The sequence below is a fragment of the Onychostoma macrolepis genome, chromosome 13, assembly GCF_012432095.1.
Source record: "Onychostoma macrolepis isolate SWU-2019 chromosome 13, ASM1243209v1, whole genome shotgun sequence".
Classification (NCBI taxonomy): domain Eukaryota; kingdom Metazoa; phylum Chordata; class Actinopteri; order Cypriniformes; family Cyprinidae; genus Onychostoma; species Onychostoma macrolepis.
In genome coordinates this window covers 13,845,706-13,872,647 of record NC_081167.1, presented here as the reverse complement: position 1 = coordinate 13,872,647, position 26,942 = coordinate 13,845,706, and the positions used below count along the sequence as shown (strand labels likewise).

The 26,942-nt window shown below is 32.9% G+C and overlaps 1 long non-coding RNA gene across 2 annotated transcripts; it reads left to right on the top strand.

Annotated features, from left to right (window-relative positions):
- Positions 1 to 23,354: 23,354 nt before the first annotated feature.
- On the top strand, positions 23,355 to 26,482 carry LOC131552498 (uncharacterized). 2 transcript variants are annotated; one of them, XR_009273985.1, is made up of 3 exons: positions 23,355 to 23,456; positions 23,893 to 23,976; positions 25,822 to 26,482. It is a non-coding gene; the product is annotated as an uncharacterized LOC131552498 (long non-coding RNA). The 2 variants fall into 2 exon arrangements; XR_009273986.1 differs by having other exon boundaries at positions 23,376 to 23,696.
- The last annotated feature ends 460 nt before the right edge of the window (positions 26,483 to 26,942 follow it).

Sequence of the window (26,942 nt, the reverse complement as noted above, 5' to 3'; positions counted from 1 at the left end):
AGTTACATCAGCTCTGCAGCATCATTCTACACTATCACTTTATTCCTGCCTGCGTCTATTTTTTGATAAGAAAATCAGACAGAGCAGAGGCAAGAAATCCTCATTCTGCGTGAGTACAGTGTTCCACAGAATGTTGTCTCAACAATGATCTACAGCTGTTATGATCAATAGATCTTGATGCTACACATCTCAGGCTTTATTACACACAGATTGAACTAAAGTGATTACTTTGACCACTGCTACAGCAATGGACAGCAATGTCTGCAATAATACTTTGTCTCAAATTTGTGGGTATCTGATTTAAAGGGATAGTTCACCCAAAAATGAAAATTTGATGTTTATCTGCTTACCCCCAGGGCATCCAAGATGTAGGTGACTTTGTTTCTTCAGTAAAACACAAACGAAGATTTTTAACTCAAACCGTTGCAGTCTGTCAATCATATAATGCTCATCAATGGGCACACAATTGATTAAATCTTGCAGCTCGTGACGATACATTGATGTCCTAATACACGAAACGATCGGTTTGTGCGAGAAACTGAACAGTATTTATATAATTTTTTTACCTCTGATACATCAATGTATCGTCACGAGCTGCAAGGTTTTGTTTGGAATAAATTTTCCTTTTGAGTGAACTATCCCTTTAATGACTAGGTCAATTATGTGACACAATCTATTTATGTATTTAAAAGAAAAAAAAAACTATGATTCAAAAGTTTGGGGTGGTAAGTATATTATTGTTTTTATGTATAAATCTTCTTATATGTTTATATGTATATGTCCCTTCTGTTCAGATTTTTTGATGAATAAAAAGTTCAAAATAGCAATTCAATGCATCCTTGCTGAATAAAAACATTACTTTCTTACCTAGGGCTGACAAGTGAATAAAATGATTAATCTAATTGATTTTTAATGTAATTAATTACAACTAATCGCACATCAATGTGGGCTGAGAAATTACACCCCAAAATATAGAAGAAGAAAAAAAGGATATTGAAATCGGAAGTGATTTTAAACCGCCAGTAGGTGGCGGCAAGTCACTGTCTTAGTAGGTGAGTCATTCAGTCATTCAATCAACCAATTCATTCAAATGGATGATTCATTCAGAAACGAAGCAAATGACTCTCTTTATGAACTGATCAATAAATGATCGGCTCACTCAAAATAAACTAAATCTGAACACCGTTAAATTCTTTTTTCAATCTTGCCAAAAACAATGTTTTGTAAACAGGGTCATTATTGCACCTTCTGGCGTCTAGAACACAACTCCAATTTTCAGCTTTTTTCAGGGTTTTTTACTAATTAAGCCCCAAATGTCAGAACAATAGGCTTATGTCCACATTGCTAGTGGGAAACTGGTGCGCTATCTCTGTCTCGCTCTCTGCCTCTGTCTCTTTTTGTCTCCCTTCGCCCAACTCTCCGTGGCACTTTGATTTATGTAGGAAGGACTTTCAAGGTCACTGCTGTCCCAAGGGAGCACCGAGAGGTTCATAGTTACATCATGCCGAAAGGACCGTTCTGCACTATCACTCATTTCCTGCCTTAGGACTATTTTTGTTGTGGGAATTGATTAACTGGGCAAATTTGATAAGAAAACCAGACAGAGCAGAAGCAAAAAGGGCTCGTACTGTGAGGGCACTGATCCATGGAATGTTATCCCTGCAAAGATCTGAAGACATTAACTCTTTGCTGGTTTTTGAATGAAGAGGAGCAAACCTGAAATATAACAGTACAGTATATACCAGTCTAGATGAATTGCATTAAAGGGTCTCACTACAAATTGACAGACTCAATCTAGTTTTTTGGTTCTAAACTGGTTTTGCTTCAGGAGAAATATTTAATATGGGTCAACATGTTCTTGACATCACCAACAAAAGATAAGTATAAGTATTTTCTCATCTTTTCTTTGTTTGCATTTAGGATTGTTTTGTCATGGTCACAACTCACCAGTACAACCAATGACTTAAAGATGGCAGTGTAAATGGTTACACTGTTCCCAACACACCAAATCCAATGTTATTAACCCACTGGGGTCTTTATGACCGTGAAAAGAGTTCAAAATACTCCATGAGTTTTTATCGTACAGATAAGAATAAGGTATCGTTTGATTACAGATGATTTAATGAGCTCATCTATAGGGTAATCAATGTTGTTAAAGTTGAAGGTATTGATGTTTTCAAAGGTCTTGCAAATGAAGTTATCAATTACTGAATGTCAATGATGACTGAATGACAATTTTTTTTTTATTGGCTGACTATGAGAGTAAAGGTCATCTCTAAGATACATAAATTAGCCAAAACAACTTAATATGTGCACATCGTGCGAGAAGATCATATTATACATATGAAGTTGCTGTTGTTGTTGTTGTTTTCTAGAGAACCAACCTTGTGACTGAGAGTCCCATAACAATTTTTCATTTCATTGATATTATCAGTAATAAAATGTTAGTAAGCTGGACCTGAGGACTTTATTGATCACTGCTGCTATCTGTGCAGCTGTGCCTAAACTCAGGGTTTTGCCATCACACAGCAGGAGCCAATTCTTTATTGCTAGACAATGCCTATAAATAGAACTAACTATAAGCAGTTAGCTCAGGAACCACTGATACCATCCATGCTTCAACAGTAATGCATCAGTACACACGATATAGGAGACATGCAAACAGTTTGAGGTTTGTTAATATGAACCGATGCATCACAATGCATTGTTTTGAGAATAAAGATTCAATGCAGTGATTATCAAATGTAACAATTGACTGAATTGATTGAATTGGATAAGTTACTAAAATATTAAAATCACACAAAAGATTTTTCATTCATTTCTTATAAAAAATGCAGTTCTTGACCTAGCTTCAATTTATCAAATCCAAATCCCAGACACCGATTGTCCCTAGATTTGTGTCCAGCAATTCATTTGTCGAATCGAACAGAATCATGACTATATTTCTGTTTTTAGGAGGCACTGCATAATTTAGATAAGAATCACACACACAGTAATGTTCACAGGTTTGGAGTCAGTAAGATTGCATTAACAGTCTAATGGTTCATGTTCTACACTCTTAAAAATAAAGGTGCTTCAAAAGGTTCTTCAAGCAATGCCATAGAAGAACCATTTCTGGTTCCACAAAGAGCCATTCAGTCAAAGGTTCTATAAAGAACCATCTCTTTCTTACCTTTTTATAATCTGAAGAACCTTCTTTCGCCACAAAGAACCTTTTGTGAAACAGAAAGGTTCTTCAGATGTTAAAGGTTCTTTATGGAACCATTTAGACAAAAAGGTTCTTCTATGGCATCGTGAAGCACCTTTATTTTTAAGAGTGTATTACATGTGTAAATATATTCTTATGTACCTTTACACATACGTAATGAATGTAAATTTGATATAACAAGTAAAAGAGTTCTACAAATGCAGATTAACAAGCTAAAAGATCATCTCTTTCTCTCTAAGCAGGTGTGGTTTGTGTTGAGCAGGTGAAAGTGTGAAGGCAGGTGAAAAGTTGTGAAGACAGACATAGACAGACTGTCTCCCTCAGGTCAGAGAGGAGAAACAAGAATCTTTCAAAAACACCAGCAAAGCTCAGACTGTGAATAAACTCAATAAGGGAAGATGGATAACTCTACAGCCCAGAGCCATCAAGGGCCCCACACATTGCAAGTGAAGTAAGAGGTCACAACCAGAGAGGGAACAGGAATGGATCTGAGTTCATTCCAGTAACGAGGAAACTATTGTCTGTCATTATACTCACCTCTATCAGAAACCCCTCAAGAGCAGATCTCATGGATCTGCGAAGGATATGCATGTGGGTGGGTGACATGTGTGTAGACATATCTGCATGTGAGGATGCATATGTAGTTTTGATAAAACACTTTTCATCTTCTTGGTAAGAGGCCAGAGTCCTAATGCAGAGCCAAGAAGAGGCTTTTTTATTCACTTGGCACTTGCTGCAGGTGACAGAGGTCTCGGTAATGCGAAGACATGCTCTTCCCTCACTGATCACAGCATGGAACACAGAGCTCCCTTCTATACAATCTCTTTCACACATTTTTTGATGGAAAAAAATTTAACTGGGGCACACTTTTCACTGTCAGACATTCTGGACAGCTAAGAGCAAGGTCAGGAGCAGCCCTCGCTGATTTGGTGAAGTTTAATGCATTCAGACTAAATCAAACTGAACACTGATAAAATTCTGAAGCACACTTATTAATATATGTTGTCTCCCACAATACCAAAATTTCGTGCTACTAATCTCTTTGCTTTATCTAAACATACATATACTAATGTTCAAAAGTCTGGAGTACGATTTTTTGATTGTTTTTAAGATAATATACGAAAAAAGCTCTTATGTGGGGATGTGCCCGAAGCCGAATATCTTATTCGGAAAGGCATGGATAATGGCTTCAAAACGAATAACGGATTTATACGAATATCAGAAAAAATATTCGGCAGACACAATCACATGTTTGCTGGAACAGCACTACATTAGTGAGGTCTGCGGTTGTTAAGATTTGTGCAATAATAATTGCTTTGACAGCGTTTGACACAGTTTCGTACAGATAATATCATGGTGATCATTGCGTTTGTCTAACAAATGTGGTCTCCTCGGCAATAAACCATCCGCGCGCTCCTTTTTTGATTGCTGCCTGTCAGTGCCGGCGAAGCAGTGTTGCCAGATATTGCTACAAAAAACAAACACAACCAATCTCCTGAAAAATGCTCGAAAAATGCACCAAAATCAGTTTAAATCTAAGTTGAAATCTAAGATACAGAATCTCTAACCTCAACCTTCATCTTCCCACTTTATTAATGCCTAATTACTTTATTAACTCTGTTACATTAAGTATTAAAACAAGTCCAGCGACGCTTATAATAACTAGATGTGGCAACATGGCAGAGCTGAGGCTGCACTTGGGCCAAGCTCCTTCGTTTGCTGCGAGTCAGATGAATTTATTCAGCGACATGATTTAAAAAAAAAAAAAAAAAATTGTTTTCAAATTTTATTTTTGAACATGAAACATTTACGGAGGTCTGGACCTCAGCTGGCTATGGGCCTGATGTGTAAAGTGAATGAGTGTAAACTATAGCCTATATGAATAAAATGAGCGCAAATCGCGTTGGGCATGCGCGTCTCTCAGAAATCAGAGCTTTGTTTGGAGTTATATTAACTCGACAAAAATATCCTAAAAACGGTCCTAACTTCAAACCTTTTCGAAATCCAACTGTAAAAAACGCATTACATTAGCCCTTTTCGTGAATGGCATTACATTTAATTATACAAGACGAAGAAAAGCGATGTTCGATCAAGGCTTTTGGAGGGTCCAAATTATTTGTTGCGCTATGTTGATAAAAAAATAAAAATAAAAATCGTTAATGATCATATACTCACGCAACACACGATCTAAGTAACTTAAAGTTAAGCGAGCTTTATTGTCATTCTGCTATGAGTAGGCTACTGAACACTTTCTTTCCATTTCTATTTTTTTTTTCTTCTTTCAGCTTCTTTTTTTCAACTAGTGCTCTTATTTAAGATTGTGGATGCTTGTCTCTTGTCAAATTTGTACACAAAGTTTCACTGGAAAATAAGAAGAATAAAGCTATTTTTTTTTTTTTTATATAAAGTTTTAAATAGAAGATATTTAAAAAGATATAAAATGAACAGATTTGCATTTAAAATAGTAGTTTCATGTAATTTGACGCACTTCCTGTTTAAGCCACGCCCACTTCCGGATCTATCCGAATACAGATACAGATACAAATAATTTTGAGATTGTCACAGATACAGATACAAATAATGGCTCCTCTGCACACCCCTACTCTTATGCTCACCAAAACGTTATTATAAAAAAAATACAGTATATATTGTGAAATATATTACACAAATTTAAAATAACTGTTCAATATACTGAATATATTTTGAAATGTAATATAATATAATAAATTAATATAATAATATAATAATTTAATATAATATTTTAATCTTTCTATCTATCTATATACATACATACAGACATTAGTGCTGTCAAATCAATTAATCACAATTAATTGCATATATATATATATATATATATATTTTTTTTTTTTTAAATGACAACAAGTATTTCTCAAATAAGTAATAAGTCGAAATACTCTTATTTCTGTTTAAGTATTTAGTATTGACCAAAGTACTGTTACTTTTCAACATCCCTGCTCTTCAGATAATTAACATTAAGAAAACATTTTGTTTGTGCGTTTTTGGGCACAGCAAATAGTCCGTGTTCTCCAGAGACACTTAGCTTGGGTGGTGGGCACAAGTTCAAGTCCAACTCGTTTGGCCTGACACCTGACTGTAAATGCTGAGGTTCTTTCCATCTGTGCACTCTGTATCATGTATCCTGCAGCTAACAATATGATGAAAATCTCTGCTGAAAACTATTTGGACAGTGTGACAAACAATTGGTTTTAAAACCTGGTCTTGGACTTCCCCCAACACTACACATTGTAGATATTTGATGCATTCACCACGTTCACAATGACAGATTTTATCACTGGAAATCACCAGGTTGCTGTAAAGTTTGTCGCTAGTAGGCATTCGTGCTGCTGCAAGTCTTGACTTTATTGGAAGGCTACGCATATGGCCATAGTCAAAATCACAAATTCTATTCAAAACGCATTCCATTCTAATCTGACAAGCAATCAGTTTTCTTGCACTAAAAACAAACATTCGGCAGCAAAAAGCATTTGAATATAAATTGCAGCAGTGTGCAATGCATCATATCAAACAAGACAAACTATTATCAATACATTACTTAAACTCACTCAGAATTCCTGACACGGTTATACAAACATCATTTCTTTATATAGTCAGATACAAATCATATAGAACTGTGAAATCATTCACACTAATAACATGTCCTCCATCTTTCTGATACTTGACTACAACATCTGACAGGAGACAGATCAAGTGAGCTCCAGTATCTTCACTCCTATTGGTATACGCCACAAACACATCACTGCTAATTTGCATAAAGTTAATCTTTTCTCATCTAATCATTACATAAGCTATGGTCGCTCATAGCGCAGGAAAACACTAAATTTAAATGAAAATAAATGACTTCATGCTGCAAATGAGTCACTTCTTGTCACAGCAGACCCCTGTCAGTGTGAATGGCCCTTTGAAACGAATAGTTCCAATTCTAATTCTGAGTTGTGCATTGAGTAGTTTGACTCAAATTATTTTCTAAACACCCGATTCAACTCATCATCTCATTAGCTTAGCCCTTGATCTCATCTGGGGGTCAAATAAAGGACACGTCCAACATGTGCAGTTTTAGGCGACGGTGGCATGGACTGAGGAAATGTAACAGTGCATTGTGGGAAACAATCTGAGTGTCCTGGATTTAGTTTTAGCTCTATTGCTTTAAGCAGTGTTGTTTCTCTTGTGTCAGTCCGGGTTAGTTTTTAATGCAGAGTCCCTTTTGTCTGCAGCACCTTTCCACTCATCCTCAAACCCCACTAATGAGCCAGATTACATAAGAGCACAAGTGTCTGAACGCAAATGACGTGCTAAACAAATGTAAACAATAATGAATACCCAGGCTGGGATGGACTCATTATCATGTTCTCTGCCTCAGGGATTGTAGATTCCAAGGCCTGCTTCTGGAGTTGTGCATATGCATGTATGTTTTCTGTGCTGTATAAGCAATGATTAAGGAAATTACTGTCTAGTTGTCCAGTTTAAAATATCTAAATTTCCTTAAAACAAGATAATTTAAGTTTGAATTCTTACAGCTATTGCCAAAACTGTTTTTTTTCTTGCTTTAAAAATGTTATAATTATATTTTCTTCTAATAATTAAGAACAAAAATAACTATTGACCAATTGTGCAGGAAAATTAGTAAAACATTAGTAAAAATTAGTAATTAGTAAAAACATATCCTTATGTAATATAATAATAATTGCTTCTTCAGTAAATGTATTGTGTTCAAAACCTTTTTTCAAATCAGATTAATTCAGAATATTTATGAGAAAATATTACCCAAATATCTTTTTCTTTATTTCAGGCAAATGTATCTTGTTGAAAGACATAGAAAAATATATTGTTTATTCATTTGTGTTTTAAAGATGAACAGAAGTGCTATTGGTTTTGAAATAACACGATTAGGAGTAAATTTGATGATGAGAATTGATGAGAATTTTATTTTTGGCTGAACTATCCCTTTAATGAATAAAAACAAGATTAAACAATTTGCCAAACAAAACATTTGTGAGTTTTTGCCTGTCCAAAACAATATTTGAAGGGCCCCTATATTAACAGAACTATAACTATAACATATATTGCAATGTAATAACTGGAGGTGTCAATATAAGTAAATTCATTTTAAATTCACAATTCATTTTGTGGTTCCAGAAGTTTCAATAACTCTATGATCATCTGAAGCTATTGGTGGAGAATATTGATTGTATATTACATATACATATTGATTAATCAGTACATATTGATTGTGTGTATTTTACAACATTTTAATTAAGGTGTACAGCAACAACAATAATAATCATTATAAATTATTATTATTATTATTTTAAGTCCCCCTAGTGGCCTCCTGAATGAAAACCAGAAGTCTAATAGGAATTTTCTATTGTTGTTTTTTATATATATTTATATATTTTTAAAATGATATTTTGCTGTTTGTATATGAATACAATAACATGAATTCCTGTGCCAGATCTGCACTTCATCTAAAACAAAATAAATCTACAGTCATGGCCAAAAATATCGGCACCCTTGGTAAATATGATCAAAGAAGGCTGTGAAAATTAATCTGCATTGTTAATCCTTTTGATCTTTTATCTTTTAAAAATTCACAAAAATCTAACCTTTCATTGGATAATAAGAATTTAAAATGGGGGGAAATATAATTATGAAATAAATGTTTTTCTCTAATACACATTGGCCACAATTAATGGCACCCTTTAATTCAATACTTTTTTGAAACCTCCATTTGCCAGTTTAACAGCTCTAAATTTTCTCCTATAATGCCTGATGAGGTTAGAGAACACCTGACAAGAGATCAGAGACCATTCCTTCATCCAGAATCACTCCAGACCCTTTAGATTCACAGCTCCATGTTGGTGCTTCTTTTCTTCAGTTCACCACTCATTTTCCACAGGGTTCAGGTCAGAGGACTGGAATGGCCAGCAGAAGCTTGGTTTTGTGCTCAGTGACCCATTTTTGTGTTGTTTTTGAGGTTTGTGTTTGGATTATTGTACGGTTGGAAGATCCAAACATGGCCCATTATAAGATTTCTAACAGAGTCAGTCACTTATTGATTTTGTATCTGTTGATATTTGATAGAATCCATGATGCCGTGTGTCTAAAGAAGATGTCCAGGACCTCCAGCAGAAATATAGGCCCACAACATCAAAAATACAGCAGTATATTTCATTGTACACATGGGGTACTTTTTATCCCTGTGTTCACCAAACCCATCTTGAGTGTTTGCTGCTAAAAAGCTAATTTATTAGTTTTATCTGACCATAGAAGCCAGTCCCATTTGAAGTTCCAGTCGTGTCTGATAACTGAATATGCTGGAGTTTGTTTTTAGAGCTGTTAAACTTAAATTTAGAGCTGTTAAACTGGCAAGAACAATTTAACAGACATGTGATCAACTAAGGATTATTATTATTATTATTATTAAATATGAATTTGTATTTACAGTATAATGTTTTATTGATTAAATTTTTATCATTTAAATAAGACAAATATTGTGAATCAATGATCAATGCAGTTTTGCTGTTGCTCTGTTAAATGTGTTATTATTATCATTATTATTATTAAATACATTATTAAATTATTGTAATAGTAATATTTCTTAATTTATTTAATTTGTATTATATAAATAAAATAAAAATATTGCGAATAATAATAATAATAATAATTTTTTTTTTTTTTATTAAACTTAAAAATGCTCCCAGGCCATCCGTCAGCTAGTGAAGTGCAAAAGATCGCACTCATAGGCACTGCACATATCCTTCGTAAGGTGCTAGGGTGAATCGCTGAGATCTCTTGTTGGGCTCTGGATTCACTAGTACAACTGCAAATAAATGTGAGACGAATAAATGTGAGACGAAGATAATTTAATGCTGTATAATAATAATAATAATAATAATAATAATAATAATAATAATAATAATAATAATAATAATAATAATAATAATACATTTACAGAACAGTATCAAAATTACAATAATAACATTTATGCTTTTATTTTTTTGCTTTCAAAAGTTAAATCAATTGTTTTTGGATGAGCTAAATAACATGTCGCGATGTAGGTGCTGTTTGATAATTTTTTTTTAAGGTTTTCTGACCCCGAGACTCAACTATTTTCTGCAATTCTCCAGCTGTGATCCTTGGAGAGTCTTTAGCCACTCAAACTCTCCTTCTCACCATGCGTTAGGACGATATAGACACACGTCCTCTTCCAGGCAGTTTCGTAACATTTTATGTTGATTGGAAATTCTTAATTATTGCCCTGATGGTGGAATTGGGAATTTTCACTGCTCTAGTTTCACTAATTTGTGAAGCTCAATTATCTTTTGCTGCACATCAGAAATATATTCTTTGGTTTTTCTCATTGTGATGGATGATTAAGGGAATTTGGGCTTTGTTTTCCCTCCCATTTAGATTTCTGTGAAACAGGAAGCCATGGCTGGATAATTTCATGTTCATAATCACCCTGGAGTGCTCAAAATTGTGAATATGAATGGGAATATACTTCAGAGATATTTTACTCATAAGAATTTCTAGGGGTGCCAATAATTGTGTCCAACGTGTATTTGAGAAAAACATTTATTTCATAATGATATTTCCCCCCATTTTAAATTCTTATTATCCAATGAAAGGTTAGATTTTTGTGATTTAAAAATATAAAAGATCAAAAGGATTAACAATGCAGATTAATTCTCTTCTTTGATCATATTTACCAAGGGTGCCGATATTTTTGGCCATGACTTGTATATCATGTACTTCTTCATGTAGGCCTGACATTATCTGGTTCCTTAGAGGGTGTGTATGTGTGTGTCATTGTGCTTATCTGCATGCATCAGTGTCAGACAGACAGGCTCTCCTTCTTGCGACCAAGGAGAAGCAATTTTCTTGCATGTTACGTCGCAAATCAAAGATCTTCATAGTAATTGAATATGCGCTGATCCCGATCGTGCAGCTCACTGTAGGGGACTGGGAAGTGGGGGTCTCCTCTGCGTGTGTCTGTGTGAGATAGCATATGAACAGTAATGAGAGCAGACTCTGAGCTGGCTCGCGCTGAACCGATCATGCTGCTCTCCATTTGGGCTGAGAGATGGAGGAGATTTAACCTCCAAACAATGAGATTTAAACAAAAGCTTTTCAACTCATCCACAGAGATGCCTCATGCATTTTTTTATAAATGTTCACAGAATAAGAATGTTGTTGCATTATTCATGGGAAAACTACATCTCAGCTGTATCAAGAATATGAAAGACAGTTCTAGGCTGCCTAAGTGTGGCGCCTGCTGTTTGAAAAGTGGCTATTCTTCAGTAAACAGGAAAAATAAGAGCCACAATGAGATGATGTAACAAGTGAAAACTTGTCTTGTAACCAACTGCGTTGAGATATTATGATCAGGAATGAGCATCACATTTTCTCCTCTTCATAAACTGGTGACTTGGGACATTCAGAAAAATATTCAAAAATGCATATTTCTCCCTAAAGACCTCAAGTCCTCCTTTTGTGTGATGTAACACCAAGATCAATCAACCAGTGCATATTGTCGGTTCATGAGGGAGCAAAATTTGGAACAGTTACAGTATATTGCCATTGGCAACCAGTGAGAACTGAAGGTTCTGTGCAGAAAGTTCCCTTAAGAACAGCACGACTAGCTCTTGTTCTTCTCCAACACGCTGTCTGTCTTGCTGCGTGGGTCAATATCACGGTCGTGCTGGTCTTTTATCAGTCATGTTGGTAGTTATGTGAGGCTCGGGCATTTGTTTCTGTCTGTCAAGGTTATCTTTGAGTAGGTTTTGAGAGCATTCGCTGTGCTTCAGCTGGAGATAATGAGCTTGGAATAGTGTAGGTGTAAGTTTTCCAGACAGTCTGATTTTTCATCAGAAAAATTTGGTTCCTGTTATATAAACTTGTCCTTTTATCTATCTCTTTACATGTAAAATGCAATATGCACATGTACAGTTGTGCTTACAAGTTTACATACTGTAGATACTTACACCGATTATACGTTATTATAATTATAATATATAATATATAATTATAATTATTATTATTAAATATGAATTTGTATTTACAGTATAATGTTTTATTGATTTCATTTTTATAATTTAAATAAGACTAATATTGTGAATCAATGATCAATGCAGTTTTGCTGTTGCTCTGTTAAATGTATTATTATTATTATTATTATCATTATTATTATTAAATACATTATTAAATTATTGTAATAGTAATATTTCTTAATTGATTTAATTTGTATAATATAAATAAAATAAAAATATTGCCAATAATAATAATAATAATAATAATAATAATAATAATAATAATAATAATAATAAAACTTTTAATTAAACTTAAAAATGCTGCCAGGCCATCCGTCAGCTAGTGAAGTGCAAAAGATCGCACTCATGGGCACTGCACATATCCTTCGTAAGGTGCTAGGGTCAATCGCTGAGATCTCTTGTTGAGATCTGGATTCACCAGTACAACTGCAAATAAATGTAAGACAAAGAGAATTTAATGCTGTATAATAATAATACATTTATAGAACAGTATCAAAATTACAATAATAACATTTATTTGTTTGCTTTCAAAAGTTTAAGCATACAGTACAATAGTATTATTACAATAGTAATATTTCTTAATTGATTTAATTTGTATAATGTAAATAAAATAAAAATAATATTGATAATAATAATAACAATAATAATAATAACTTTTTACAAAACACTATCAAAATTACAGAAGCATTTGTTTTTGTTTTGTTTTTTGCTATTTGTTATTTTTTTGCTTTAAAAAGTTAAACCATACAGTACAATAGTATTATTGCAATAGTAATATTCCTAAATTGATTTAATTTGTATAACATAAAATAAAAATATTATTGTGAGTAATAATAATAATTATTATTATTATTATTATTTATTTTTTCAAATGTTAAACCATAGAGCTTTTTTATTTATTATTATTATTTTTTCAAATGTTAAACCATAGAAGAAAACAACAGAAGACAGATTTATAAATGATACACCAATTTACCAATTGGAAATGAAAAATAAATCTAATACAAATTATGTTTTTTTTGGGAGTAAATAAAATAAAAATAATATTGATAATAATAATAACTTTTACAAAACACTATCAAAATTACAATAATAACATTTATTTGTTTGCTTTCAAAAGTTTAAGCATACAGTACAATAGTATTATTACAATAGTAATATTCCTAAATTGATTTAATTTGTATAATGTAAATAAAATAAAAATATTGCCAATAATAATAATAACTTTTACAAAACACTATCAAAATTACAATAATAACATTTATTTGTTTGCTTTCAAAAGTTTAAGCATACAGTACAATAGTATTATTACAATAGTAATATTTCTTAATTGATTTAATTTGTATAACATAAAATAAAAATATTGCCAATAATAATAATAACAATAATAATAATAACTTTTACAAAACACTATCAAAATTACAGAAGCATTTGTTTTTGTTTTGTTTTTGCTATTTGTTATTTTTTGCTTTAAAAGTTAAACCATACAGTACAATAGTATTATTGCAATAGTAATATTCCTAAATTGATTTAATTTGTATAATGTAAATAAAATAAAAATATTGCCAATAATAATAATAACAATAATAATAATAACAATAATAATAATAATAAAACTTTTAATTAAACTTAAAAATGCTGCCAGGCCATCCGTCAGCTAGTGAAGTGCAAAAGATCGCACTCATGGGCACTGCACATATCCTTCGTAAGGTGCTAGGGTCAATCGCTGAGATCTCTTGTTGAGATCTGGATTCACCAGTACAACTGCAAATAAATGTAAGACAAAGAGAATTTAATGCTGTATAATAATAATACATTTATAGAACAGTATCAAAATTACAATAATAACATTTATTTGTTTGCTTTCAAAAGTTTAAGCATACAGTACAATAGTATTATTGCAATAGTAATATTCCTAAATTGATTTAATTTGTATAATGTAAATAAAATAAAAATATTGCCAATAATAATAATAACAATAATAATAATAACAATAATAATAATAAAACTTTTAATTAAACTTAAAAATGCTGCCAGGCCATCCGTCAGCTAGTGAAGTGCAAAAGATCGCACTCATGGGCACTGCACATATCCTTCGTAAGGTGCTAGGGTCAATCGCTGAGATCTCTTGTTGAGATCTGGATTCACCAGTACAACTGCAAATAAATGTAAGACAAAGAGAATTTAATGCTGTATAATAATAATACATTTATAGAACAGTATCAAAATTACAATAATAACATTTATTTGTTTGCTTTCAAAAGTTTAAGCATACAGTACAATAGTATTATTGCAATAGTAATATTCCTAAATTGATTTAATTTGTATAACATAAAATAAAAATATTATTGTGAGTAATAATAATAATAAAACTTTTAATTAAACTTAAAAATGCTGCCAGGCCATCCGTCAGCTAGTGAAGTGCAAAAGATCGCACTCATGGGCACTGCACATATCCTTCGTAAGGTGCTAGGGTCAATCGCTGAGATCTCTTGTTGAGATCTGGATTCACCAGTACAACTGCAAATAAATGTAAGACAAAGAGAATTTAATGCTGTATAATAATAATACATTTATAGAACAGTATCAAAATTACAATAATAACATTTATTTGTTTGCTTTCAAAAGTTTAAGCATACAGTACAATAGTATTATTGCAATAGTAATATTTCTTAATTGATTTAATTTGTATAACATAAAATAAAAATATTGCCAATAATAATAATAAAACTTTTAATTAAACTTAAAAATGCTGCCAGGCCATCCGTCAGCTAGTGAAGTGCAAAAGATCGCACTCATGGGCACTGCACATATCCTTCGTAAGGTGCTAGGGTCAATCGCTGAGATCTCTTGTTGAGATCTGGATTCACCAGTACAACTGCAAATAAATGTAAGACAAAGAGAATTTAATGCTGTATAATAATAATACATTTATAGAACAGTATCAAAATTACAATAATAACATTTATTTGTTTGCTTTCAAAAGTTTAAGCATACAGTACAATAGTATTATTACAATAGTAATATTTCTTAATTGATTTAATTTGTATAACATAAAATAAAAATATTATTGTGAGTAATAATAATAATTATTATTATTAAATACATTATTAAATTATTGTAATAGTAATATTTCTTAATTGATTTAATTTGTATAATGTAAATAAAATAAAAATAATATTGATAATAATAATAACAATAATAATAATAATTATTATTATTATTTTTTCAAATGTTAAACCATAGAGCTTTTTTATTTATTATTATTATTAAATACATTATTAAATTATTGTAATAGTAATATTTCTTAATTGATTTAATTTGTATAACATAAAATAAAAATAATATTGATAATAATAATAATTATTATTATTAAATATGAATTTGTATTTACAGTATAATGTTTTATTGATTTCATTTTTATAATTTAAATAAGACTAATATTGTGAATCAATGATCAATGCAGTTTTGCTGTTGCTCTGTTAAATGTATTATTATTATTAAATACATTATTAAATTATTGTAATAGTAATATTTCTTAATTGATTTAATTTGTATAATGTAAATAAAATAAAAATATTGCCAATAATAATAATAATAATAATAACTTTTACAAAACACTATCAAAATTACAATAATAACATTTATTTGTTTGCTTTCAAAAGTTTAAGCATACAGTACAATAGTATTATTGCAATAGTAATATTTCTTAATTGATTTAATTTGTATAACATAAAATAAAAATATTGCCAATAATAATAATAATAATTATTATTATTATTATTATTATTTTTTCAAATGTTAAACCATAGAGCTTTTTTATTTATTATTATTATTAAATACATTATTAAATTATTGTAATAGTAATATTTCTTAATTGATTTAATTTGTATAACATAAAATAAAAATAATATTGATAATAATAATAACTTTTACAAAACACTATCAAAATTACAATAATAACATTTATTTGTTTGCTTTCAAAAGTTTAAGCATACAGTACAATAGTATTATTGCAATAGTAATATTTCTTAATTGATTTAATTTGTATAACATAAAATAAAAATATTGCCAATAATAATAATAAAACTTTTAATTAAACTTAAAAATGCTGCCAGGCCATCCGTCAGCTAGTGAAGTGCAAAAGATCGCACTCATGGGCACTGCACATATCCTTCGTAAGGTGCTAGGGTCAATCGCTGAGATCTCTTGTTGAGATCTGGATTCACCAGTACAACTGCAAATAAATGTAAGACAAAGAGAATTTAATGCTGTATAATAATAATACATTTATAGAACAGTATCAAAATTACAGAAGCATTTGTTTTTGTTTTGTTTTTGCTATTTGTTATTTTTTGCTTTAAAAGTTAAACCATACAGTACAATAGTATTATTGCAATAGTAATATTCCTAAATTGATTTAATTTGTATAACATAAAATAAAAATATTATTGTGAGTAATAATAATAATAAAACTTTTAATTAAACTTAAAAATGCTGCCAGGCCATCCGTCAGCTAGTGAAGTGCAAAAGATCGCACTCATGGGCACTGCACATATCCTTCGTAAGGTGCTAGGGTCAATCGCTGAGATCTCTTGTTGAGATCTGGATTCACCAGTACAACTGCAAATAAATGTAAGACAAAGAGAATTTAATGCTGTATAATAATAATACATTTATAGAACAGTATCAAAATTACAATAATAACATTTATTTGTTTGCTTTCAAAAGTTTAAGCATACAGTACAATAGTATTATTGCAATAGTAATATTTCTTAATTGATTTAATTTGTATAACATAAAATAAAAATATTGCCAATAATAATAATAATAAAACCCAAAGTGTCTGTGCTTACATTATAAATAAGTCAAAGGATTTACTGAACAAATTAACTTGCTATACATAAGTGTTTTAGGGTAGTAGTAGGTTTAAGTGAAATACATTTAGCGCTGCTAATCAACTATTTATGTGTGAATTCTCAAAGCAGGTTTGACGTCCTCAGCATCTGTTAGTGATGAGCAGATCAGCTTTGCACGTGTAACCTAAGTGGCACCAAAATGGCAGCAATGCATTTTTAATGGCAGCCAGTCACTTGTGAGACTTTTTCAAAAACAAATCTTAATTTTCTATTAACTGTGCTGCAAGTTTATATATTTGATACCTCTGCATAAAAAGCATGGCACGTATTGTTAAATTAACTTTTTTGATAGTGTTTATTTGTCTAGTGCTGCTTTATTGAGATATTGTCACTGAGATGGAGGTCATTGAACAACACACTTGAATTCCACAAAAACCGATCAATCTAAATTAGGACTTCATTTATACCTGCCATCAATCTAGCCCAATCCACACTTCTTAGCTGTAGAAGCCAAATGGTAATATTTATTCTACCTAGCACAAGCTGCTGGAAATCAAGAGGCAGGTCTAATAATGTCAGAATCTATCTTGGGCCCAGAATGAACACCCGCCAAAGCAAACTGCCTTTGAGGACTCATAGATGCATTCAGTTGGCCTGCAAATTGCTTCAGCAGTGTTGTCAGTCAATTTGGCACACTCGCCCGCGACTCTAATTGATGCTGAATTTCCATATTGGTCACATCTGTGTAACAAATGCTATTTCACTCAAAGTGAATAGCAGACGAAAGAGAAGGGACAGGAGGGGGAAGGGGGAAAAGAGAGAGAAATAAACCTGTTCTTTCCAACGGAAACACCTGTTAAACGAGCCACTGAAGATACTGGCATTTCGGTGACTTTAAAGTAAGACAGAACGTCTGGACAGTGTTTCATCTCAATATCCTAAACCGTGCGGGAGTTAATTACTTTGCACCTGGTACCAACGCATTTGCGATTACACTTCTATTTATAACTTGTAAAATAATAATAAAAACCCAAAGTGTCTGTGCTTACATTATAAATAAGTCAAAGGATTTACTGAACAAATTAACTTGCTATACATAAGTGTTTTAGGGTAGTAGTAGGTTTAAGTGAAATACATTTAGCGCTGCTAATCAACTATTTATGTGTGAATTCTCAAAGCAGGTTTGACGTCCTCAGCATCTGTTAGTGATGAGCAGATCAGCTTTGCACGTGTAACCTAAGTGGCACCAAAATGGCAGCAATGCATTTTTAATGGCAGCCAGTCACTTGTGTGCCGTTCTCACAGTATGGGCTTCAGCGTCATTGGGCCTCTGGCAGCAACATGTAGGGAAGGAAGTGATATGATTTCTGCACTCTGCATAACCTAACAGCCATAACAACTCCAGACTTACTTGATGAGTGAGATTGTGGCCGAGCTTGTGTATTTACCTTACAAGCCGACAGGTCTGTGGCAAAGAAACTCATCAAAGGCCAGAGTCTGATAAAGCACTTCATTTGAGCAATTAAGCCAATGATGGATTCAATTAAGCCCTTTATGAGTTCAGGTAGAGCGGAGGACTGCGGGGTCCCAGCGGAATGGATTTGGGTATGAATTAAAGGTGGATGAGCTGAGGGGTCGTACTGTGCATGCCCAGGCTCCTCCACTCAATATTTAAAAAGAAGGAGCAAATTAACTGCTCATACCTTCATCTGGAGGTTTATCCTGCAGCGGCTCAGCTCAGTGACAGATAAGAACATAATGTGTCCCTGCTGTCTAATAGCAAAATGGCTGCAGTATGCTGTGCTCTCAGCTACACTTTTTGTATAATTAACCGGTCTGTACTGGTGTGTTGTCATACACAGCCGCTGGAGAGTTTGGGTCGGTAAGATTTTTCTGTTATACCCAGCAAGGCTATATTTATTTGATCAAAAATAGTAATATTGTGAAATATTATTACAATTTACGATAACTGTTTTCTATTTTAATATGTAATCTTCTTTTTTTATAATGCTACAGTGGAACAAAAAAGGTAATTAGTTTTTTTACTTTTTTATTAGTATTTAAATAAATATAATTTAATTAAAGTATTATATTATATTATTATGTTTGGTCCCACTTTATATTAGGTGGCCTTAACTACTATGTACTTACATTTAAATTAATTATTTGGTACAATGCACTTATTGTGTACATACATGCTTTTACATTGTACTTATATTTTTAAAATACCTATATGTAATTACATCTGTAATTAATTTCTGTAATTACATTTATAATTACACTGTCGACCCATCCCTTACACCTTAACCCACCCTTAAACCTACCCATACCACCAAACCTGTCCCTAACCTTACCGGTATCCCACCTCAATAGCAGCAATAGTGTTTTGCAATACAGTATGAACACAATAAGTACATTGTACTTATTTTTGATGTAAGTACATAGTAGTTAAGGCCACCTAATATAAAGTGTGACCTTATGATTTAAGAACTATATTTTTATTAAGTATTTAAATATTATAAGTGTTTAAATATCCTGCAATGGGATAAAAATCTCGCAATTCCAAGGTAATAGACCTTTTCCTGAGTAAACGATGAGCGCTGCCATTACGAATTCTAACTTCCGATTGGATGCTCTTCTGTTCCGGTCTCCATACACTGTAAAAGATGATGCACTGTTAACTTAGTTAAATTAACTTTTTGATAGTGTTTATTTGTCTAGTGCTGCTTTATTGAGATATTGTCACTGAGATGGAGGTCATTGAACAACACACTTGAATTCCACAAAACCGATCAATCTAAATTAGGACTTCATTTATACCTGCCATCAATCTAGCCCAATCCACACTTCTTAGCTGTAGAAGCCAAATGGTAATATTTATTCTACCTAGCACAAGCTGCTGGAAATCAAGAGGCAGGTCTAATAATGTCAGAATCTATCTTGGGCCCAGAATGAACACCCGCCAAAGCAAACTGCCTTTGAGGACTCATAGATGCATTCAGTTGGCCTGCAAATTGCTTCAGCAGTGTTGTCAGTCAATTTGGCACACTCGCCCGCGACTCTAATTGATGCTGAATTTCCATATTGGTCACATCTGTGTAACAAATGCTATTTCACTCAAAGTGAATAGCAGACGAAAGAGAAGGGACAGGAGGGGAAGGGGAAAAGAGAGAAATAAACCTGTTCTTTCCAACGGAAACACCTGTTAAACGAGCCACTGAAGATACTGGCATTTCGGTGACTTTAAAGTAAGACAGAACGTCTGGACAGTGTTTCATCTCAATATCCTAAACCGTGCGGGAGTTAATTACTTTGCACCTGGTACCAACGCATTTGCGATTACACTTCTATTTATAACTTGTAAAATAATAATAAAAACCCAAAGTGTCTGTGCTTACATTATAAATAAGTCAAAGGATTTACTGAACAAATTAACTTGCTATACATAAGTGTTTTAGGGTAGTAGTAGGTTTAAGTGAAATACATTTAGCGCTGCTAATCAACTATTTATGTGTGAATTCTCAAAGCAGGTTTGACGTCCTCAGCATCTGTTAGTGATGAGCAGATCAGCTTTGCACGTGTAACCTAAGTGGCACCAAAATGGCAGCAATGCATTTTAATGGCAGCCAGTCACTTGTGTGCCGTTCTCACAGTATGGGCTTCAGCGTCATTGGGCCTCTGGCAGCAACATGTAGGGAAGGAAGTGATATGATTTCTGCACTCTGCATAACCTAACAGCCATAACAACTCCAGACTTACTTGATGAGTGAGATTGTGGCCGAGCTTGTGTATTTACCTTACAAGCCGACAGGTCTGTGGCAAAGAAACTCATCAAAGGCCAGAGTCTGATAAAGCACTTCATTTGAGCAATTAAGCCAATGATGGATTCAATTAAGCCCTTTATGAGTTCAGGTAGAGCGGAGGACTGCGGGGTCCCAGCGGAATGGATTTGGGTATGAATTAAAGGTGGATGAGCTGAGGGGTCGTACTGTGCATGCCCAGGCTCCTCCACTCAATATTTAAAAAGAAGGAGCAAATTAACTGCTCATACCTTCATCTGGAGGTTTATCCTGCAGCGGCTCAGCTCAGTGACAGATAAGAACATAATGTGTCCCTGCTGTCTAATAGCAAAATGGCTGCAGTATGCTGTGCTCTCAGCTACACTTTTGTATAATTAACCGGTCTGTACTGGTGTGTTGTCATACACAGCCGCTGGAGAGTTTGGGTCGGTAAGATTTTTCTGTTATACCCAGCAAGGCTATATTTATTTGATCAAAAATAGTAATATTGTGAAATATTATTACAATTTACGATAACTGTTTTCTATTTTAATATGTAATCTTCTTTTTATAATGCTACAGTGGAACAAAAAGGTAATTAGTTTTTACTTTTTATTAGTATTTAAATAAATATAATTTAATTAAAGTATTATATTATATTATTATGTTTGGTCCCACTTTATATTAGGTGGCCTTAACTACTATGTACTTACATTTAAATTAATAATTTGGTACAATGCACTTATTGTGTACATACATGCTTTTACATTGTACTTATATTTTTAAAAATACCTATATGTAATTACATCTGTAATTAATTTCTGTAATTACATTTATAATTACACTGTCGACCCATCCCTTACACCTTAACCCACCCTTAAACCTACCCATACTACCAAACCTGTCCCTAACCTTACCGGTATCCCACCTCAATAGCAGCAATAGTGTTTTGCAATACAGTATGAACACAATAAGTACATTGTACTTATTTTTTGATGTAAGTACATAGTAGTTAAGGCCACCTAATATAAAGTGTGACCTTATGATTTAAGAACTATATTTTTTATTAAGTATTTAAATATTATAAGTGTTTAAATATCCTGCAATGGGATAAAAATCTCGCAATTCCAAGGTAATAGACCTTTTTCCTGAGTAAACGATGAGCGCTGCCATTACGAATTCTAACTTCCGATTGGATGCTCTTCTGTTCCGGTCTCCATACACTGTAAAAGATGATGCACTGTTAACTTAGTAAAATTACGTTCATCTTACTTATTTGTTTCTGCTCTGTTGACATTACTCAGTTTGATCGAGTTTTTATTACTTTCTGTTACTTAAAGCATTGCAATTAAGTACAATAAACTTAATTTCTTTGTGTTCAATGAAAAGGTCGAACATGTGGCTCCTTTGTGCATGTGTTATAGACAGAGGTGCACATTAGTTTGTCAGCCTGGTTCTCAAAAGAGAACCTGGAGATTTGGTTTGGTCCTCACACTGCACATAGTGTGACCCATTAAATAAATAAATAAATAAGTGCTGTCAAAGGATTAATCGTGATTAATCGCATTTAAAATAAAAGTTTTTGTTTACATAATATATGTGTGTATACTGTGTGTATTCATTTTGTATATATAAATACAAACACATGCATGTATATGTTTAAGAAAAATATGTTTATATATTAAATTTATATATAATATAAATTATAAGAATATGAATATATAAATGTATATACATGTAAATATTTTCTAAATATATACTGTATGTGTGTGTATTTATGTGTACATAATAAATATACACAGTACACATACATTATGTAAACAAAAACTTTTACTTTGGATGCGATTAATCGTTTGACAGCACAACAGCACGATATATATATATATATATATATATATATATATATGAGGAGTTTATTTGCAGAAACAGATAACTATTTATGATTTTCAAAAATCATGTTTTTTTTAATTATGTTATGATGTTTTTATTGTGTTTTATTGTTTTAGTTAGCTATATTTTTTTGTTATTTTTTAACCTAATCAAAATAACCCAACTGCAGTTTGATTGAGATGAATTGGAATGCACAATGAAAAAACACGATTTTTGAAAATTGATAAAAATGGAGTTATATGTTTTTGCAAATGAACTCTTCATATAATAAATAAATATAACTATAAAATAAATAAATAATAGAGATAATATTATTGCACTTTATTTACTTAGTTTTTAAAAAATAAAATTATAAACAACATAATAAAGTGTGATAATACTACGATACATCATTTTAAATATTTTAAAACAAAAAGTGAGCATTAAATACATATACAATTATTATATAGTAAACTTAAAAAAAAAATGTATATGAATTTTCATCATTTTCAAACTTAAAATCAGCAGGCTTTTATTTTGGCGGGTTGCCGGCGCTTCCGACCGAACAGACTCTTGCGAGCGCGAGCACTTGTGCCACCGCGGGCATTTTCAGAAGACTTTATAGATATTTAATTCCACAGTCTATAAATATGTAAGCAAAACACTGTAATGGTAATGCTTAAAGTGTTGTCAGGTGGCAATTGCAGCAAAATAAACCCTTTTAAATTAGCCGCTAATTTAACTTGTCTCATTCTGAAGGCCCGTAAGTTAAACATGATGGCGCAAGCAACCGCGAAGACTGAAGATATTAATTCTGTATACTACTAAAGACTGAAGATATTAATTCTGTATATTACTAAAGACTGAAGATAATACCACCGCGATAGATTGTGTATGTAATTGGTTTTATTCTACGTAGAGGACACTTTATAAATTATACAAACACACTGTGTCTGTGAGTTGATTTGCATGTGTTTGAATGCAGCCTAAGAGTGTTCATTGTGTCAAGCAGGATAAATGATGTCTAAATGAGACTGCGGTTATTCCTAGTTAACCATTTTGTGTTAATGGCTCTCATATCATTTCAGGCATATGCTAAGAACATGCTTAAGCAGAAGTGTCATCGGGACTATAATGGATTATGCATTTTTCTTTCATGTGGTCGAATTATGGTAAGTTTTTTACTTTGACAGTCTTGCAATATGTAAGGAAGCGGTAGTGTAATTGTAATGTTTGAAGTGTCTTAAATTATTCCCAAAAAGGCCAGGTCGCATTCTGAAGGTGTTCATAGGGCTGTCGCGATAACCGCAATATCGCAATACCGCGCTATTGACGAGCATAACCGCAGCAACCGCGATATTTCAGTGTTTTCTTTTTCGTAAGGTTACGCCCTTCTTGTTTTACACTTCGTGCATGTGTACTGAATATTAGTAATGATAACAATGTGTACCATGCTGATTTGTACAGAGGCTCAGTAAATTTGCACTTAACAAGCCTAAACAGACAGCGAATGAGAGAGAGATCGACTGATCGCGTGCGATTAGGCCGAGTCATGTATATTTGTGAAAACAGGTTGTCATGTACAAGAAAAACGAAATCTGTCTTAGCATCGACGCTCTGCTGGTCAGCTGAGCCTTTAAAAGTGGCGCTCAAAGTTAAAATGATTTCAACAGTGTTTCATTACAAATCTCTTTGAATGAATCAGCGTTTTTGAACGTGTAGTTGAATGAACGGTTTAAAGACTCACTCAAAGACAGTAGCTGTGTCCGAAATCGCTCACTCGTTCACTCATTCACTAATCCCTATATAGTGTAAGGCAGTTGAGTGAACTATATTAGAAAGGTGTGAACGAAATGAAGTGAACGGATTCGGACGGTGACGTGTACACTGCGCGTGAGACTTGGCTGTTGCAAAAACATCTTAGATGTACTTTTATATTTCATGAACCTCATTTTAGAAAATAATATTAATAGCAATAACACTTAAAATGACTATTGTAATCAGCTTTGTGGTTTCATTGATGGTATATTATTCATTTGTTCTATAATATGGTCATAATCATTAAATACTATTAAAATATTGTCAACAAAAATAAACTCACATTAGCACAAATTAATAATTGTATGTATTTATTGTTTGTAGTATCTTGAAACTCTCCCGAGCAGCGTTTTTGCACTCAAATAAGATGACCGTAGAGCGCCCTCAGGCGACCGTTAATTTGACATCTGAATGAATACACTACCAACGAACATTTTTTTTAAATCCACCAAATTCATCATTTTTGTAAATTAAACGGCATCTCTCGTTCAAACTCGCTCGCTCCCGCTCTCTCTAACAGCTCGTCGGTTCTCCGCATTGGATTGTGGGAAATAGTGCTTCAGCGAGTGTACATCGGTTGTACACTCGAAATCAGAATGCATTGTGGGTAAAAAGTAGTGAACGAATGTAGGGAATGAAGTCGTTCACTCAGAATTCGGACAGCACTACAAAATGGCTGACACCCGATATAGTGCACTATATAGTGGATAGGGAGCGGTTTCGGACACAGCAAGTCTCTTGCCGCCACCTTGAGGCGAAACAATGAAGCTGCACTGACTGACAGCCATCTAGAACACGCAGGTGAAATATCAACAGAAAAAGTATCTTGTCAGTCAGATTCGAGGATCAGAACTAACTGTTATATACTAATGATCTTATTGTCAGGTTTATGTTTTATGTGGAATGTTATTTTGTCATTCTCTTCTGTTTACTTCACTTCCGGTTTCAACGCGATTTAGTTTCGGTTTCATTGGTTTCTGAATATGACCTCCTTATATTGTAACACACACACACATATATATATGCGGAAATACCGCATACCATGCTATTGAGCCACTCAAAATTACCGCAAGGGAAATTCCTTAACCGCGACAGCCCTATTCACTAACAATAACAATGTCAGTAACACCTGATGCACTTGTTACACCAAGAAGTATGGCATCTATGCTAATATTAGTCTGTTTCATTCTTATTCCGAGGTCACCGTAGCCACCCGGATCCAGTCCATATCCAGATCAGATGGAGACAACCTCTATAGCCCTGAATGTCAGCAGAGACCATGTCAACTTCATGAGCCCCAAAGACAGATCTCAAGTGAAGGCCTCATCAACTATACGGCCTTTGGCACAAAACCTCAGCAAAGACCACGATAACAATTGGTTTGTCTGGCTAGAGGAGAACTGGCCCCCCGACTGAGCCTGCTTTCTTCCAAGGTTTTTTCTCCATTTCTGTCACCTTTGGCTTGCTTATTTGGGGACACTTAATTTTTGGGAATATTAAAGACTTGTTTGCAGAGACACTATTTGAAGAGACTTGAACATAGCTGGATGATGATGACATCACTGAATCAACGATGAACTGACTTTAACTGAAATATTGACATATATGTATATGTTTACATTTGTTCTCTTTTTAGAGCTGCTTTACTGCATAACTGAATTTTTTTGCATTATTGACGCTATTTTCCCGTTTAACAATGTAAAGCTGCTTTGACACAATCTGTATATTATGAAGTGCTATATATAAATAAGGGTGAGTTGACTTGCTTTTGACAATTCTTCATAGAAATGTTTGTGTGCAGTCTGTTTTGAACAATTTTGTATTTTTGAGAATTGTATTAGTAGCCTTCAATGTGAAAGAGATCAGTAAAATAATATTACATCAAATCAGTCTCAAGTGAATTGTAATTACACAAATACAATAAGTTGTGGTTTAATTTTCTCAAGGCAACGGGTTTCCTCAATTTAATTAAGTAGACAGAATTCAGATTAACGTGTTTTAAATTAAGTAGATTCACACTTTTAAGTAATCACAATTTAATGAATTTAAGTTAGTCTAACTTAAAATAAAAAGTGACCACAACACATTTTCTTTTGTTTATTTGTTAATGTAACTCAGAATTGTCAAGTTCACTTAACTTTTTTCTTTTAATTATGCATGAATTTCCTTTACTTAATAATTTCAAGGCAACGGGTTTCCTCAATTTTTTTAAGTAAGGTCAACTGATCGCCTTTTACAGTGTAGGAACCCATTAAAATCTGTTTTTAACGTAGCTAACGTTGGCAGCTTCGTGTCATCTACACATTCATTAAACTTTGAA